We start from the raw sequence: 15,664 nt of genomic DNA on the forward strand, positions 1-15,664 counted from the left end.
CTCAGACACTTGACACATTCACTAGCTGTGTGACCTTGGGCAAGTCACTTAACCCCAATTGCCTTGCCAAAACAAAAAGCAAAAACAAAACAAAAAAAGAAAGCTAGAGTATATAAAATCCATAATAATAATAAGTAATAATGCTTATCCTTTTGTGGTACTTTCAAAAGCATTATTAGGTTATTTTATCCTCATTAAAAACAAAAATACAAAAACCAAAAAATAACAAACCCAACCCCATGAAGTAGATAAGGAAGAATATTAGCTCTACATTGCAATGTAGACAACTGAGGTTCATAGAGGTTAGGTAACTTACCTAAGGTCACATGACTAGTGGCTGAGCTAGAATTACAATCATTGTCTAACTGCCTTTCTGCTATACCAGACTAAGGAAGTAGACAGACACTAAGATGAAGAAGATAAATAGGCATGGGGAGCAAAGGTAGTGTCTTTAGGAAGGAAAACAAGTTACTTTAATACAAAGTGACTAATGGAGTTCAGAAGATGATAAAATGAACTTGAGTAAACAGTGTATTCTGAGAATCGACACAAAATGAAGTGAGCAGAAACAAGAGAACAATGTATACAATAACAGCAGTATTGTAACCATGACCAACTTTAAAGACTTAGTAACTGATCAACACGATTCCCAATCACTCTTCCAAAGGATTAATTTTGAAACATGCCATCGATCCCCAGATAGAAAGCCAAAAGAATCAAAGTGCAGATTGAAGCATATTTTTCCCTTCCTTCCTTCCTTCCTCTCTTCCTTCCTTCCTTCCTCCCTTCCTTCCATCTCCCTTCCTTCCATCTCCCTTCCTTCCTTCCTACCTTCCTTCCTTCCTTTTTTCTTTCTTTTCTCATCTCTATTGCAAACTGGAAAGGAGAAAAAGGAAAATCACAATGAGAGACATAGGTCAGATATGGGGTAGAAGCTCTGTGACAGGAAGGGTTATTAAATACTGGATTAAATACTTATGAAGAGTATATAATTGCTTTGTCTCTTTTAACTACTGGGTAAACAACCATCTCTCTAAATTGGCATAATCCTAACTGGGAAGACTTAATAAAAATGGACTTAATTAAACATAAAAGGCTATGTGGATCATCTATTATGTTTGACCCCTTAGTGAGATAATTCATTGTCTACAGATGGTCATTTATCCTCTAAGAGATTAAAGTTGGACTCCAAGTCTACAGCTTAATTGCAAATTTAGAAACAGCAATATTTTCTGAGAGGTTGAGGCCATTGATTTTAAACTCTTCCAAGTCATGTTATCAGAGTACATTGTAACTAACCAATATTTACTTCCACACTTTAGGTCTCTCACACACTGGCCCCTCTAAATTGGGGCTATGAGGGGAGAGAGTGGAGAGGGAAATTATTGGACCATTTGGCTGCTCTACTGGTCAGTGGCACAGGAAACTTCATTAATTCTCTTGAGAGTTTGACTAATGTGAAGTAACTAACAAGTTGGTTTTTTTTTGTCATACCAGGCAAGGTCCACAATGCATTAGGGACAAAGAACAGGAAAAGCACTCTTGAATTACATCTTTATGACAAATTAGTATAAGCAAGAGCTCTGGAGACCTCTGCTTTTTAAATGAAGGGATACCACCTCATTGTGGGAAGACAGGGAACTCAGGGATACTTGAAAAAAGTGGAATGAGATTAGTGGTAGCAGTAGTCACCAGAGATGAGGCTGGGAGGTGAAGGAGGGGAAATAAAAAATAAAGAAGGCCATTTGGTAGGTTCCTATTTCAATTATTTTCAATAACTTAGAGTCAGTGTAGTATAGCATATGGATAGAGTGCCAACTTGGAGAGAGAGAGAGAGAGAGAGAGAGAGAGAGAGAGAGAGAGAGAGAGAGAGAGAGAGAGTATGGTAAGTGTTGTTGGGCTCAAGAAATCCTAAATTCAAATCTTACCTCTTACTCTTACTATCTGCATCACCCTTTTAGTGCCCTATGCAAGCAATAAATTGAGTTGCAGAAAAGGTGCCAGCCTCCATTAGTAGAGGGAGTTACCTCATTGTGAGTTGCCCTATACCAATGAAATCACAAGTCAGGTCCAAAGAATTGTGAAAAGAAAGCAGCTGTTAGATATTTAAACATGTTTATTGTTTCCACCTAACTCAAGCTATAAGTTAGAAATGAGCTGCTGATTGGTGGCGGGAATTTCCACACAAGGATGAAATCAGAGGTCCAGAGCTCTCCTCTCCCCCAACTACACACACACACACACACACACACACACACACACACACACACACACACACACACACACCAACAGCTGAGGGGTCTGAAGTAAATATTTGAAATCCTTTAGTTTTGTATCTACAGAACTCCCTGGGAGTATAAACAAGTTTAGGCTATAACAGAATAAATATCTTCTGGAGAACTAATGTTTTCCCATAAAACATGTAGGTCTGATGAGTACCAGGTGAATTATGTGCCATGAACACATATGCTATGCATGCACGATTAGGTTCTTGGGGGTAGAACAATTCCTCCGTTCAAGCCCAGGAATTGTCCACCATGGCCAATGGCAAGCTGCTTTCTCTCTGGGCTACAAACTACACATTTGAGCCTGAGTTCACATCTGTGACCTACATTACATTCTGCATCAGCAAAGGTACACTACACTCATCTATAATTCAAAGAGAAGTTTAGTGATTAAATCAGAGAATTATCTTTGCATTATCCATTAATAGGGCTTGCAGTTTTGGGAACAAGGGCAAACAGGTCTGCAGAGATGCGTGCTAGGTTTCTGAGAGTGAGTAGAGTTGCCCCTTATCTGTCATTGGGCAAGATAGCCTCACTTTGGAGATCTCTGGTTTCTGTCTGGTGGCTGCAGATGATGGAGAAAGTCAGAATTATGGGAGCTGTAGTTTTATTGAGGTCACTGTTGCATTTATAGAAGCATAGATCTAGAGATAGGCCTCTAAAGGTCTACATCTAGTCCACTCCCCCTCCTCTCATCTAATTTTAGAGATGAAGAAACTGAGACCCAGAGAAATTAGGTGACTTGCCCAAGTTCTAATATAATGTAGGTAGTAAGGATTCAAACTCAAGTCCTATAGCTTCAAGTTCACTGCCTTGCCTCTCAAGATTCCTAGGGTTACTGGCTATCTGGAAAATCAGGATGCTGTGGCTTTTGACACAGTGCCTCTTATCTCTGGGGGGTATCAGTCTGTTCTCTGGAACTTATAGTTCTAGTAGAGGTAGGAGATATAGGAGTTTGAATGGAGACTCAGGAACCAGTCAATCAGTCACTCAGCAAGCATTTTAAAAGAACCATGTACCAGGTACTATACTAAGTAAGTCCTGGGAATACAAAGAGACAAAAATACAGTCCATGCCCTCAAATCTCTGTCTACACTATACCAACTATACACCTACCTCTGAGAGTTTTGAGGATCAAATGAGATAACATATGTAAAATGCATAGTACAGTGCCTGGCACATTAATAAATGTTTTTTTCCTGTCTTCCAAAATCCTGATATGGGAGGTAATATGTAACCCACTAGATACACACGTGATGTGTGTCTATGCATGCATGCACACATACATACATGCATGCATAGACACAGAGAGTACATAGAAGAAAGTCTAAAAGGAAAAACATGAGCAGCTGGCAGGAGAGGAAGAAGGGCCTGAGAGAGGCTTCCTAGAAGGGTGGGATTTCCATTGTGTCTTGAAGGAAGACAGGGAAAGCAATGGGTAGAGGTGAGGTGGTAGAGCATTCCAAGATGGTGTCAGAGTAGACCACCCCCTTATATTTGTCCCTTGCCTCCATCTCCCATCCGCCATCTTCTTTATCTTCTTTTAGCTTCACCTCAGGTCCCACACTCTCTACGAAGCCTTCCATGACGTCCCCAGTTATTAGTCTTGTTCCCTCCTTCAAATATTCCTAGTACATCCTATCTGATCTTTCCTCTGCCCCCTTTAATTCCTCACTTTATATTGCACTTATCTGTGTATATGGCTATCTCTCTGGTAGAATATAAGCTATTTGCGGGGCAGGGAGATTTTGTTTTTGTCTTTGTATTCCTAACACTTAACACGTAGCAGGTGCTTGATAAATTTTGAATTGAACCAGAAAAATCTACTTGGCTTTGGAGGAATCTGCTGAACCTTCTCTCTAAGCCAACCTTCCTCATCTATGCCTGTTTGGCCTAACTCAGTGTTGTTAATATGACTATATATGCGGAAAACTTATACTTTGAAGGCTTTAAAGGGCTATGCACATAAAAGGCGTAATTTCTATTATTGTGACTACTACTAATTATGTTTAAAAAGCAGTTCTACTGAAATGCTACTGTGCTATAAGAAGTGATGAGCAGGCTGACTTTAGAAAAACATGGAAAGACTTGCATGAAATGATGAAGAGCGAAATGAGCAGAACCAAGAGAATGTTGTGTATAGTAACAGCAGTATTGTTCAAAGAATAACTGTGAATGACTAAGCTTTTACGAGTAATGTGAATGTTCAAATCAACTACGAAGGACTTTTGAAGGAAAATGCTATCTACCTCCAGAGAAAGAACTGATATATGGGAGTATGTATTGTTTGGTTCCACATACACATCTACATCAAATGTTGGCTTTTTCTGATAGGGGATTGGGAGGCAGGGAGAGAGACAACTTAAAACTCAAAATGCAACAAAAAAATAAATAAGGTAAATTTTTTTAAAAGAAGAAAAATAAAATTTATTAGTTATTGTTAAACATTCCTTGAGAACAACAATTATAAAAAACAAAGCAAAATAAAAAAGGAGTTCTACCTTAACCAAAGGCCAAATCCTTACCTGTGACATTGAAGTTTTTCAAAGGTTATGCCAGTAGAAGGAAAGCTCTGGGTGGTTGTAGCTGCAATGGAAACAATCAAATGAGATACCATATGTAAAGGGTGTTTGCAAATCCTAAAGCACTATACAAATGCTATCATTATCATCATCATCATCATCATCATCACCATCATCGTTGTCGTCATCGATAGAAGACTGGCCTTGCAGTCAAGAAGATCAGGGTTTAAATCTCCACCTCTGACCTATATTAGCTGTATGCCCATGGATAAGTCATAAATTACTTAACCTTTCAGGTAGGGCATGCTCTAAAACAATAGGCTACAGATGAGCTATCCATTTGTATCAGTAGAGGGAGTTTTTCTGTAGGGAGTGTCCTACACACATGAAATCACAGAACCAAAAGCATCAATTGATTAAAACATACTGCCCCCCTCCCCCATAAAAAGAACCTGATTAGAAAACTTTTTGCTTTGGCCCATTCCGAGTAAGGTTAGTCTGGGAGTAAGAACATTGCATTCCCTTAAAGATTTTCCATAGTTAAAAATTTTTCACAATGCACAAAAGATTGACCTCTCAATTAGTTTTCATCAATGAGGTTTCATTACATGAATAAGCCAGGTTTTCAATGATGAAAAGGGATATTACATCCTTAGTGAATGAATTTTAGAAAATCTATATAAAGAAATTCCATAGAAATGTATTTCTGTATGAAGTTGCCAGGTTATTGCTTTGGAGGAGTAGAATACCAATGAAGTATTCAACTTCCAAACCAGAATAAAAAAAAACCTATTTTAAAGCTTGGAAATGAAAAAGAAGTCCTGAGAGATGTTTACCAGCTTTATTGTCATTTCAGTTTTTTCCTCAGGAGCTTTGGTCCACTTTTTTTGGCTTCTCCTTTGGTAGAGCTGCTGATTTTCTCCTCAAATCAGAGAAAAAGGAATTGTAAAGATCTGTTTATTTAAAGGGTATCAGTTACCACCTTGCATGAGACCACTTACTGCATTATATACCATTTTGGGCAAGGACTTGTGTGGTGTAACTATGTCTTCAGGTACAACTTTGGAAGCTTTTGTCACGTAGGGCAAGGGATTTATTTCTAGACTCAGATCCCTCTGGGAAGAAACTTGTTTTGTGTGTGTGGCAGGTTAACTCAAGAGGACTTTTGTCTGTGGTTGCTATTGGTCTCCTGGGAATAAAATACCCAGAGACTTCCACTGGCAGAAATGATCAGTATTTTGGTATTGTTGTTTTAAAGTGACCTTGGGAATGGAAATTTCTTGATGTGTTTTGCAACCCTCAGCAAAAAAAAAAAAATGAAAAAGAAAAAAAAACAGCTTATGAAATTCTTGGCATGTGGTCGTTTTGACCTCTCCAGGCAAATGAGCTGGAGGAAGGGGTATGTGTTTGTAATTACTGTTGCTCCCCCCACTACCCCCCCCCCCCCCCGCCCCCATCAAAGTTCTTGCTCTCCCAGTGGCCCTTTTAAGATGAACTTTATTTTATGCTTGTGGCACTGTAACTTCAAATAAGCCTGTTTTTCATTGGGCTACTTGTCAATTACTTTTAAGAACACATCTGTACTGCCCAAGAGATATTGGTTCAGTACATGGCCAGGTTAATCTCTAGAAAGGCTATCAACCATTTCATTGGGAGCAGGAGGAATAACACTGGCTGGCTCCACCTCTCTTCCTCAAAATATCCTTGAGAATTTAACCAATAAACCATACTGCTGATGAAGCATTATCACAAACAAAACTATTGCCCATAACTGCCCGGACAGCTCCATAAACAGTTATGGGAAATAGTTTCATTTGTGATAATGCTGTAGTTCCAGTATGGTTTATTTGTTGAATTCTCAAGAATATTTCAGAGTCTCTATTTGTAGTATGGGGATTTGTCCATTGTTAGTTTACAAAGAATATCAAGTTTCTGGTGTGTTGATGACAGTGGTGATGATGATGATGATGGTGATAATGATATCAAGGATAGGAAACATGGTATAGTAGACAGAAGGCTGGCCTTGAATTCTGGAAAACCTGAGATCAAGTTCTGTCTTTGGCACATACTAGCTTCATAACTATGAACAAGTAATTTAATCTCTCAGCGCTTCTGGTAACATTCAAAAATTATAAGTTATAAATGAGTTGCTGGTCTGCATTTGTGGAGGGACTTTCTATACTTGGAGTTCCCTATGCCAACAAATTACAGGTCTCAACCCTTCTCCCAAATATATTAATGCTATTTCTCCTCAAAAGTTCTATTCTGATTCCTCATTGTAGCATTAAGGTGACTCTCTCTCTCTCTCAAAACATTTTTAATTGATCCCTTTTTTAAAAAATCCCAATTATTTCTCAATACCTTCTTCTACCTTAGAATCTTCTATTGTAATAAACAAAACATAAGTACAAAAGAATATATCATAAAAACAATTAAATGAGGACAGAAGGAAATATCCATCAGATTTCTCTTGTTATTAGTGATTTGCAGGATTTTTTTCTTTGTTTGAAAATTGTTTTATCTCCACCTATCTGTGGAGGAATGCCTCTTAGTTATACATGTATATGTGTATATATATATATATATATATATATATATATGTATATATGTCAATTCCCTATATTCTTGGATATCAGACATTTATCAGAAATAATTGATGAAAATATATATATTTTTAGGTGATCAAAATTATGTTCCCTCTTTTATACTCACTTTTGTCTCCTATTTGTTTAAAAATTCCTGAACTATAAATCTAAGGAATATTTTCTGTTGTCATTTAATTGTTTTTATGATACAACCTTATGTATTTAGGTCTTATATCTATCCCTTTGGAACTTGTGGTATTTAGTGTTAGATTCTTGCCTACACTTACTTTCTGCCCAATTACTTTTTAGCTTTCTCAGCAATTTTTTTTCAAACACAGAGTCCTTCCCTTAGGATTTTAGGTTCATAGGACTCTGTATCCTGAAAAGCAATGCTAGAGAAGTGTAAGCTCTTAGAAGATTCTACCAAGCTCAAAAAGCTTACAGTTTGGGTCTAGTAAAGTACTATATTCCTTCTATTCAAGACCTACCTATCTAGGTTTGGAGAAGCTGATCACCAGGTTGGCTTCAGGGTGAAATTTTTTGGCAATAACAAAATCATATATTTAGTTGTAGAGGGGTTGAATAGAGGGTCAGCTAGGTGGTACTATAATGCACAGAGCACTGAGCCTGGAATCAAGAAGAACTGAGTTCAGATCTGTGACCCCAGGCAAGTCACTTACCCTCTGTTTGCCTTGGTTTCCTCATCTGTAAAATGGGGATAATAATAGCACCTATCTTGGAAGGATCAAATGAGATAATAATTATAAAGTACTTAGGCATGGTACCTGGCACAGAGTAGGTATTAATCAATGTTTATTGGTTGATTGATATAATGACCAAGTTGTCATTTTGCTGTCCAAATCCCAGCCCTTTGCAAATTATTCACTCTCTTAGCCTGGCAGTAAATGCAAAGAAAGACAGGAAGCTATGTATTTTCCTATGTTATTGGGTTTTTTGAGGTAGATGTAAAAAAGTAGAGAAGGTTGACATTTCTAATGTGATAATAGCTCATAATGTGAGGTCATTGTATTCCATGGGAATGGGTCCAATCCGAAGCCAACAATGCTCTTGAAATTAAATGTGGCTCTGGAGCATTCTGGGTTCATTTGAAGGGACTGACCCTAAAAAATGGTTTAGGGATGGAATAGGGGAAATGGGTTAGGGAAAACTTCTCTTTCTGCCTTGGAGATTAAGTATGACCTCACCAGAGGAAAAGATCCAACTCTTTCTTCCCCAGAAGAAGCATAGAGATTTCCAAGTGTTGCAAGTGGGCAGACGCTGGATTGGGACCTGGTTTCTTTGGCTTGGTGAAGTCAGAATGTGCTTCACACTATGGTGCAAACAAAGCAGACCCCAATTAGCCAGTGTCTGGGGCTAGCCTATGAATTCTTTCAGCTTTAGGGTGGAACAGCTGGGATGCTACTTCTGTCTGTCACCCAAAATCATTTTCAAATGTATTCTTTAACTCATGCCTTATGGTTGGGGAATGCCCCTGAAGGTTGCCGGGCTCTGGGAAAAGTAAGTACATTTTTGTCACTCTTTCTTCTCCCTTCTGTCTCAGGCTGTCATGTAGACCCGGTGGATTGCAGTAATCATCTCTGATTTCAAGAGAATTTAAGCTCCTTCAGGGCAGAGGCCATTTTTCTATTTGTATTTGTATCCCTGTGCCTAGAACAGTGCCTTGCTCATGGTAAATGCTCGGAAGATTTCATTGGACTGTATTCTGTCAAACTGATTAATCAAGTCCTGAAATATATTCTTTGGAGGAAGTAGTAGGTAAGGACAGATCAACCAAGGAATGGGCAGAAGGGAAGGGGAAAATAGCAAGAGAAATTAATGATAATGATAATAACAATAATAATTTGCATTTGTACACTGCTTTAGTTTTTCAAAGCACTTTTTCATGTGTTATTTCCTCCAATCCATGTTGCTATCCAGTCATTTTTTCCAGTCATGTCTGACTCTTTGTGATGCCATTTGGGGTTTTCTTGGCAGAGATACTGGAGTGGTTCACCATTTCCTTCTCCACCTTATTTGACAGATGAGGAAACCGAGGCAGACAGGGTTAAGTGACTTACCCAGGCCATACAGCTAGTAAGTGGCTGAGGCTGGATTTGAACTCAAGAAGATGAATCCTTACAATTTGTAAAGCCCCTTTTTACTTTGATGGAGTCACGATCGCTTAGGTATCTGTACTCTTGCATTTTGTACAAATCACAATTCATCCAAGACTTTTTATTCTGTGCAAATTCTTCCCATTTTCCCAGAATCCTCCAAAGAGTGTCTACTTACTCAATGTGTTGGAGGTCTTCCTCTTATTAACCTACTATCTCAAGGGTACCAATATACCATTTAGGTTATCTACCTGTTATCTCACATTCTTATACATAACTGATTCTCCTTGTTTTCTGCTCATACATGTCCCAGTGATGTCTTTTATTCTGCTTCTTAGCCACAAGTTGTTATTTCATTATGTCTATGCCTTAGTGTGTCTTTCCATTGTCTTTTGAGTTTTGTAATTATAATTATTTTTAGGCCATGGTATTCTAATTCACAGTAATATAGTAAGTAGCAATAGGAGAACACCAATGTTAAAGAAATGGACTTTCACAGCAATAGGCAGTTTGGGACCATTGAAAATGCTGCATAATTGTCAAAACATAATCCTTCTCCAGCTTCTTCTATTTATTTCTGGGCTGTGCTCATTATCTGTCTGCAGTACTTATCCTAGCTATACATATTGTTAGACTAGTTTAGTAGATGGTTTATACAGCATCATGCCATAAACCGGATATTATGTTTTTCATCCACTTTGTTTTTCCAGTGAGAATGACTAGGCTATTCTCTTTCATCGCTTAATCAATCAACAAGCTTTTATTAATTACCAGCTATGTGCAGACCCTGTTCTAGGTGCTGGGCATAAATATATACATATATACATACATATGTATACATAACATATATGTGTGTGTGTATACACACACACATATATATGTATATATATGTATATATACACATATACATATACATATACATGAAAGAAGTGATCCCTACTCTTGGGGAGCTTACATTCTGTCATGCATGGGGTTTCTCTGTGTGTTTTTCTAAAGAGGCTTTGTTATGTTGCAGAGTACTTTGCAATTAGTTTAATGTCACTTGTGGAGGAGGGCATTTTTTAAAAATACCTTTCATTAAGAAATCCTTCTTTTATTTGGCCTTTAGGTTAGGCATTTATGACACCAGTAATAACCTTTGGTGAACATGTATTCATTCTCCTATTTTATAGAAGAAGAAAGGGAAAATTATACAGGTTAAGTGACTTGCCCATGGTCCTATAACTAGAAAGTAAGTGAGCCAGAGTTCAAGGCCAAGTTTTTGGATCTTCTGCCCACTATATTGTCCTACTTCTCAGGAGTAGGAAGATGAGAAGGAAAAAGAAAAGGAGAAAAGAGTGAAAGAAATGTACCTAGAATTGCATAGTGTCTCTAACTGGGATGACCCTTTGCAAATGTGTAAGGAGATAAAACTCTCTTTTAATGATGTTCTTCCTGCTTCCCTCTTCTGTATCCTTTTTATGATTCAGTGGGGCCTCTGTTTTGTCTTCTACCTCTTTTGATTATCTACCCCATTTTACGTGTTCTTTCTCCTTTCTCCTTAATCAAAGCTGGCCTTTGTGAAAATCTCTGACATCAGCCTTCCTGAGGGTCCATTTCAGCCATGTTCATAAGGGTATTTGTATTTTAAGCCCTGTATCTATCTCCCCATTAGAGGCATTTAAGGCACCAGTTTGCATGAGAGATAGTTACTTTGGAGGGTAAAGACTTTCCTCGACACCTTAAGACAGTTCTTGCCACATATTGGATAAAGCCTATAGCCCCCATTTGCCTCCTGTTTTAACTTGACCAGTGTCTCAGGAATCAAGACTTAAATGAACCCTGGGTCTCCTAACAGGCCAGGAAAGATCTGCAGAAGGAGGAATTTGAGCTGGGTCTTGAAGGAATCCAAGGAAGCTAGGAGTTGGAGGAGAGGAGAGAGAGCATTTCAGGGGTGGGGACAGCCAGTAAAAATGCATGGACTTGGGAGGTACGGTGTCATATTCCAGGAATTTCAAGTAGGCCAATGCCACTGGACCATCGAGTTCATGGAGGGGAGTAAATTGTAGGAAGCCTAGAAAGGGGCAGTGATATTCTCTCTTTTTGACCTGGTTGGCTCATGAATTTGAGGCAGCTTCGTGTAGTAGAAAGAGCACTGGCTTTGGAGTAAGAAAACCTGGATTCTAATCTCAGTTCTGCTATATATCATTAGATTGGTATTAAGCAAGTCACTTGATTACTCTGCCTCATTTTCCTCGTCTGTAAAATGAAGGGGTGGACTGGATGATCATCACAAGGCTTCTTCTAGCTTTAATTCCTATGAATTAGAGATCATATGGTTTTGGGCACCATGAGATCAACATGGCAACATATTATCTGGCTGTAAGATTTCCCTTATGAAGTAAACTCAGAAATGTCAGCTATTTGTATTCTCAGAGATTCATCCTAATTCTGCTCTGCCCGAAATCATTTTTTTTACTTTTTCTGAAGAAAATACTGTGCCTATTCTTCACCCTGGACATTTTTGCGAGGACTTCTGAGCAATAACAAAAAAATCACAACAAAAGAAAAAATTTTAGTGAAGCTCAGTCTTCATCTGTGGTGTGGGCCAACTAGTCCATTTGTCTTGGAAAAAAAAATCATCCTCATGTGACTCTAACACTTCATCCCTCACTTTGTTAAGTATGCCACTGCCTTGACACTTTTCAACCTTTTCACCAGCTTGGGCTCATCATTCTACTAACTCCCACACCGTGATGAAATAATTGGTTCAGTCAGAGTCTCTTGGAAAACCATCACCAAGCATCTTAAAGTGCCTTAAGAAATAGCAGGCTATCTCTAGTCATCAGAATTGGGCAATTTTTACAGAAAGCAGTTTTTTCTCCTCAGTTAATTTATTTCCTTAGTTTTTACTGAGTGCCTACTGCGTCCTGAGGACCCAAAAAGGTCCAATGGGGACCTAGAGAGGAAAGAGAAGACTAATTCTTTCTTTTAGGGACTATTATTGCCTAGTTGGGAAGCAGAGAGAGCCCCAGGAATTGGTGACCATATATGGAGTATGTAATTTAAAGGATACCAAGTTGGGTCCCTGTCCAAAAATATGTACCCACTATCTGTATGGTTCCTGGAATTCCACCATTTGTGATTTGTTCTTTTGGGTTGTGTGTTTTCATATTTGAGTCACTTATTAAAATGCAAATACTCCTGAGACCTATAGCAGTTAAAGCTATTATCAGCATTAGTAGGGATCAGTTGGCTGGCATTTGGAAGCAAGGCCTAAGGCAGAGGTTCTTAGCCTTTTTTATATCATGGGGGCCCATGGCAGAATAGTGTGCTCTGAGCTCCTTCTTGGAATAATGTTTTCAAATGGAAATGATTCATTCTACTTTGAGGTTAGTGAAAATAAAGATGTAATTCTTTTTTCCATCTAAAGCCACAGCCCCCTGATATCTATCCACAGACTCCTGCACTTGAGTTTAAGAACCCCAGTTATGGGGGAATGGTACCAGCCTTGCTCTCTGTGAGATAAAATGGGTAGTAGATGGTCAAGGTAAATTTCACCAGCTTCCACATTCTTGTCTAGCTTTCTTGGGGAGACAATAAATCAACATAAAATTACTTTAGAACAATACAGAACAACATACGAGTAAGTGGGATATGAAAGAGTTCAAAGACAGCAAGCACATGCCAAAGAGACAATGAATAAAAGAATAATCCAAATCATGTGGTGTGAGTCCAGGAAGACTTTCAGGAGTGTGTAAGTTGAGTTGGTTTGAAAGATAAATTGAATATACATGTTTAGAAGAGAATTTGAGTTTGTCTGGAAAAACACAAAGGTAGTATGTGTGTTGGGGGTGGTGATGGCAGGGAGTTATTAGGGGTGGAAGGGGAGCAGATTAGTTTTATTGAAGGAGGGTGCTTAGAGAAACAAGTGAATTTGGATAATTGGCCAGTGGTTTAGTGAAGGGCTTGAAGATAATAAATAGCAGCTGAAAGTCAAGTAGAATTTAGCTTTTAAAGGTTAGGCAATAGGGAGCTATTGTGGGCTTTTGATTTGAAACAGTGATGGATGTACATAGACTATGAAAGATGACTGGATGAAGATGAACCATTTTACATGGTTTTGGGAATAGTGCTTGCAGTCATCAAAGCCCCAGAAAAAAGAAGCGTGGTACATTAGAAAGAGGTACTGGTTCTGGAGTCTGAGGCCCTAGGTTCAAATCCTGCTTCCGATGCTTACTACCTCTCAAGCCACCCAACATCCTTGGGCCTCAGTTTCTCCATATGTAAAATGGGGAGGTGTTGGACGAGAATCCTTCCAGGTCTACATCTATGATCTTTGATCCAAAAATCATGCTTCATCACAGGTACACTTGACCCAAATGGAGGGAGATGAGATAGGCATTCACGTCAGTGAATTGGGATGCCCAAGAAACCACAGACAGGTCCACAAACTCAGTTCTGATATCCTTATATAGCTGAGAGAACTCTAGGTAGCTCAGACCCCTGGTAAAGGGAATTCTCCTCCAACTCTGCAGATTCCCAACTTATAAATAAGAGTCTAGATGAATGTCTGGGGTACTTGGACATAATCCCACAATTAGTACACCACACGGGCAGGATTTGACTCTGGGTCTTCCCAACTCTCAGACTGGCTCTCTATCTACTCTGCCATGGCACTTGTCAATCCATCATACTACATTTAATTTGTTGCAAAGATAAATGAAAACTTTTATACCTTGGAGGAAGGATTGGCGTCCTCCTCACTGAGTGCCACCAGCAAAACCAAGTGTCCCAAGGTGCCACCAGTAGACCTGAGAGAAAGATAATTGTTGAAAGGAAGAAATGGAATAGAACAGAGAAAGGACACAAAAATGGAAGAAAGAGGGACAAGTGACAGAAAAAAGGAGAGCGTTATTCACATTTGTCTTGGGTTCTAGTTCCCTGGCATCAGTGCTAGTGATTGCCCACTTACAGATGATCCAAAGAATTTAAATGATTTGTCAACTCAGCCATCTTGTCTCAATATACAGAGACTCTACTTAGGTAAGACGAAAGTGACAGATTTGTTCACATTTTCCCTGACAGCATGAGGAATGGAAATAGGATTTTTCACTCAAGTGTACCTCCATCCCTAATGCAGATGCTTGTAGGCAGTTAAGGAGATCACATTCATAGTGTGTTTCCTTTCATTTCATCTCCCACGAGGACACAAAGAAGTGCAAAACTCTTCGTGAGTCATAGATGGCAACAGTATCCCCAGGTGGAACTGATTCTACATACTTGCACATCTGTTTCCATTTCCAATTTGTATGATTCAGCTTCCAGAGACATGGAGTCAGACCACTGAAATCAGGTCATATTTTAATAATAGCCAGTATTTATATAGAGCTTGAAGGTCTCTAAAGTGCTTGACAAATATGATCTCATTTTATCCTGAAAAAAATGGTGAGAATTAGGCATTATTTTTATTATTGTTATCCACATTTTACCGATGAAGAAACTGAGGCAGCGGTCACACCACTAGTAAGTGTGAGAGGTTAGATTTAGATTTAGGTGTTCCGGATTAAAAATCCAGCATTCTTTATCGACTGTACCACCTAACTGCCTCATTTTCTGAGAAGTAAGGAAATAACTCACATAATCACACACTTACAGATAGGATAGAAGGCAGTTGCCTGTGTTATCTAAGGCATGATTCACCCATATCTCCCAACCCCAAGTTTAGCACTCTTATGGCGCTATCTTTGGTTCCCCACTTTTTCCCAACAAGGAGAAAAAATCTGAGGTTCACTAGGGAAGGAGTAGAACCTCTTTCTTCTGGGGTGCCATCCCATCTCAAGGATCTACAGCATGTTGTTGTTCAGGTGCTTTTCAATCATGTCCTAGTCTTTGTGACCCCACTTAGGTTTTTCATGGCAAAGACACTGGAGTGGGTTGCTATTTCTTTCTCTAGCTCATTTTACAGATGAGGAAACTGAGGCAAACAAGGTTAAATGACTTGCTCAGCGCTACACAGCTAGTAAGTGTTTGAGGTGGGATTTGAACTCACAAAGATGAGTCTTCTTGACACTAAGCAAGGCACTCTATCCACTAAGTTGCATGAAGGGCAAGGTCTGCATTTGTTCTTCATCTTAGCACCCTGTGCCTTGCTGCACCTTGGTTGGTTGGGCCCAATC

General features: G+C 38.9%; 1 protein-coding gene and 1 long non-coding RNA gene across 2 annotated transcripts in view; one reads left to right on the plus strand and one right to left on the minus strand.

The window, feature by feature from the left end:
- LOC118830039 overlaps positions 1-14,298 on the minus strand; it is a 32,729-nt gene extending 18,431 nt beyond the window's left edge. Inside the window, exons 1-2 of the long non-coding RNA XR_005009002.1 lie at positions 14,224-14,298; positions 4,811-4,871 (exon numbers count right to left, since the gene is read on the minus strand). This is a non-coding gene — a long non-coding RNA (uncharacterized LOC118830039). The remainder of the gene's footprint in view (positions 1-4,810; positions 4,872-14,223) is intronic.
- Positions 1-15,664, plus strand: part of KLF13 (Kruppel like factor 13) — a 98,347-nt gene that overhangs the window by 59,148 nt on the left and 23,535 nt on the right. The gene's annotated exons all lie outside the window — the stretch shown is intronic.

Source organism: Trichosurus vulpecula, chromosome 8, assembly GCF_011100635.1.
Source record: "Trichosurus vulpecula isolate mTriVul1 chromosome 8, mTriVul1.pri, whole genome shotgun sequence".
NCBI classification, from domain to species: Eukaryota; Metazoa; Chordata; class Mammalia; order Diprotodontia; family Phalangeridae; genus Trichosurus; species Trichosurus vulpecula.